This window comes from Otolemur garnettii, unplaced genomic scaffold (assembly GCF_000181295.1).
Source record: "Otolemur garnettii isolate 467f Iridium unplaced genomic scaffold, OtoGar3 scaffold00018, whole genome shotgun sequence".
NCBI lineage: Eukaryota > Metazoa > Chordata > Mammalia > Primates > Galagidae > Otolemur > Otolemur garnettii.
In genome coordinates, this window is record NW_003852413.1 from 25,087,287 (window position 1) to 25,090,595 (window position 3,309).

A 3,309-nucleotide genomic window follows, 5' to 3' on the forward strand; every position below is an offset into this window, starting at 1 on the left:
ATTGATGTCTTTTTGGTTCTTGTTTCTGCTAAGTAAATATATCCCCTCATCTTGGACTTAAATCTGTAAATAACAGGCCCCTGTAAACTCCTGCGTTCGTGGCTTTATTTATTTATATGATATAATTGTAGGAATTAAATGGTTTAGAAGTATGAGGGTCCAACAGAAGATGCTTGCACTTACCTAGATTATTTTTTTGGCTGGGGTCGGGTTTGAACGCACCACCTCTGGTATATGGGGCTGGCACTTACTTACTCCTTTGAGCCACAGGCACCACCCCCTAGGTTGTTTTTTTATCTGATACCTGCCTCAAGGAAAGTTATTATGCTTGTCTTTATAAAAATCTTGTATTTCTAGCCACATACACTACAGCTGGCGGGTTCAAATCCAGCACGGGTTTGCCAAATGACAATGACAACTACAACCAAAAAAAGAAAATAGCTGGGCGTTGTGTGGAGTGCCTGTGGTCCCAGCTACTTGGGAGGCTGAGCCAAGAGAATCACTTAAACGCAGGAGTTTGAGGTTGCTGTGACCCTGTGATGCCACAGCACTGTACCCAGGGGGACAGCTTGAGGCTTTGCCCGCCCCATCCCCCAAAAAAGAAATTTTGTATTTCTAGTGTTTGATGTTAAATGTGGAAATGTAATTTTTTTTTTTGTAGACAGAGTCTCACTATGTTGCCCTCACAGTGCTGTGGCATCACAGCTCACAGCATTCTTAAACTCTTGTGCTTAAGCAATTCTCTCTTTTTTTTGAGGCAGAGCTTGACTCCTGGGCTCAAGCCAGTCTCCTGCCTCCACCTCCCAAGTTGCTGGGACCACAGGCACCCTCCACAATGCCTGGCTATTTTTTTTTCGGTTGCAGCCATCGTCGTTTGGCGGGCCCGGGCTTAGCCACTTGAGCCACAGGCACCAAGCCTTAAGCAATTCTCTTGCTCCCAAGTAGCTTGGACTACAGGCGCCCGCCACAATGCCCGGCTATTTTTTGGTTGCAGCCATCATTGTTGTTTGGTGGGCCTGGGCTGGATTCGAACCCACCAGCTCAGGTGTACATGGCTGGCGCCTTAGCCGCTTGAGCCACAGGCGCCGAGCCTATTTTTTTTGATATTGTTGTCATTGTTTAGTAGGCCCTGGCCTCCTTGAACCTACCAGCCGTGGACCATGTAGCTGATACCTTAACCACTGAGCTACAGGCGCTGAGCTGTGAGAATGTAATTATTGCCCCCATTTTACCAGAGAAAAATTTGAGCTCCCAAAGATAAATTAACTTGGTGAAGGTCTTCAAGTTGGTATCCATCAAGATTTGAACCCAGGTACATCTGACTCTAAAGTAGCTCTTCAGGCTCAGCACATGTAGGGCAGTGGTTAGGGTAACGGCCACACACACATAGGCTGGTTGGTTCAAATTGGGCCAGGGCCTGCGAAACAATGACAACTACGATAAAAAAAAAAAATAGCTGGGTGATGTGGCAGGTGCCTATAGTCCCAGCTACTTAGGAGGCTGAGGCAAGAGATTTGCTTAAGTCCAACAGTTTGAGGTTGCCGTGAGCTGTGATGCCATGGCACTCTACCTAGGGTGACATGGTGATACTCTCTCTCTCTCAAAAAAAAATAAATAAATAAATAAACATAGAATTAATTACACAAGAAGTACAAGTTGAAATTCAGTTACCCCACTCTTAAACCTTCAAGAGATGATCATTGTGGGCCGGGTGCGATGGCTAACACCTGTAATCCCAGCATTCTGGTAGGCTAAGGTAGGTGGATTGCCTGCACTCAAGGGTTCGAGACCAGCCTGAGCCAGAGTGAGACCCCTGTCTCTAAAAAAAAAAATAGCCAGGCACTGGTGGTGCCTGTAGCTCAAAGGAATAGGGCGCCAGTCCCATATGCCGGAGGTGGTGGGTTCAAACTCAGCCCCGGCCAAAAAAAAAAAAAAGCCAGGCATAGCCAGGTGTTATGGGCCTGTAGTTCCAGCTACTCGGGAGGCTGAGGCAAGAGAATCGCCTAAGCCCAGGAGTTGGAGGTTGTTGTGAGCTGTGTGATGCCAGGGCACTCTACCCAGGGCTATAAAGTAAGACTCTTGTCTCTACAAAAAAAAAAAAAAAAAGCTAGGCATTGTGGAGCTCTACTGAGGATGACAAAGTAAGAATCTGTCTCAAAAAAAAGAGATGATCATTGGTAATATTTTATTGTATGTCCTTTCCCGAATTCTATGCAAAAATTGAACTTGTCTGCTTTTTTTTTTTTTTTTTTTTTTTAAGACAGCCTCAAGCTGTCACCTGGGCTCAAGCAATTCTCCTGCCTCCACCTCCCAAGTAGCTGGGACTACAGGCACCTGCCACAACACCCAGCTATTTTTTGGTTGCAGCCATCATTGTTGTTTGGCGGGCCAGGCTGTATTCGAACCTGCCAGCTCAGGTGTATGTGGCTGGCCCCCTTAGCTGCTTGAGCCACAGGCACTAAGCCTTGTCAGCTTTTTCCTATGGAAATGGACCATTACCATCCCATATTTGTTCTTTCATCATAAATGACTTACAGATTTTTTAAAAATTGCATTTTAAGCACTGTGGGAGGCCTGGGTTTGAACCTGAGGCCCTGGGCAGGGGTTTGAATCCGCCAGCTCCAGTATACATGGTCGGCATCCTATTTCTCTATTAAAATAGCATATGCTGGGCGGTGCCTATGCCTCAATGGGTAGGGTGCTGGCCCCATATACTGAGAGGCAGATTTAAACCCAGCCCCAGCCAAACTGCAACAAAAAAATAGCCAAGCGTTGTGGTTGCCTGTAGTTCCAACTACTTGGGAGGCTGAGGCAAGAGAATCCCCTAAGCCCAGGGATTGGAGGTTGCTGTGAGTTGTAACACCACAGCACTGTAATGAGGGCGGTAGAGACCCTGTCTCTTAAGAAAAACAAAAACGACATGTTTCACAGTTAGGTGTAATATAATGTTAAGATATATATTTTTTAAAAGTGTAGTCAATTGTTTTGCACCCATAGCTCAGTGGGTAGGGCACCAGCAACATACACTGAGGCTGTTGGGTCGGAGCCTGGCCCGGGCCTGCTAAACAACAATGACAACTACAACCCAAAAAAAAAAAAAGTATGGTCAAGATCCTAGGCATATTCACTGGAGTTCAAGGCCTGTACATATATGTACACTAGCAGTTACAGATTTTCTTTGGCTAAATTGGCAGGCGAGTTAATGTTGTAAAACCTAAGATAGTTAATTCCAAGAAATTCCAGCAATTTTTGTAATTTTTAGGTCAAGAAATGTACTTTGCTAGGGACTTTTTTTTTTTTTTTTTTTTT

The 3,309-nt window shown here is 45.3% G+C and overlaps 1 protein-coding gene across 1 annotated transcript in view; it reads left to right on the forward strand.

Moving 5' to 3' along the window:
• RPL23 (ribosomal protein L23) overlaps positions 1–3,309 on the forward strand; it is a 7,719-nt gene that overhangs the window by 3,139 nt on the left and 1,271 nt on the right. The gene's annotated exons all lie outside the window — the stretch shown is intronic.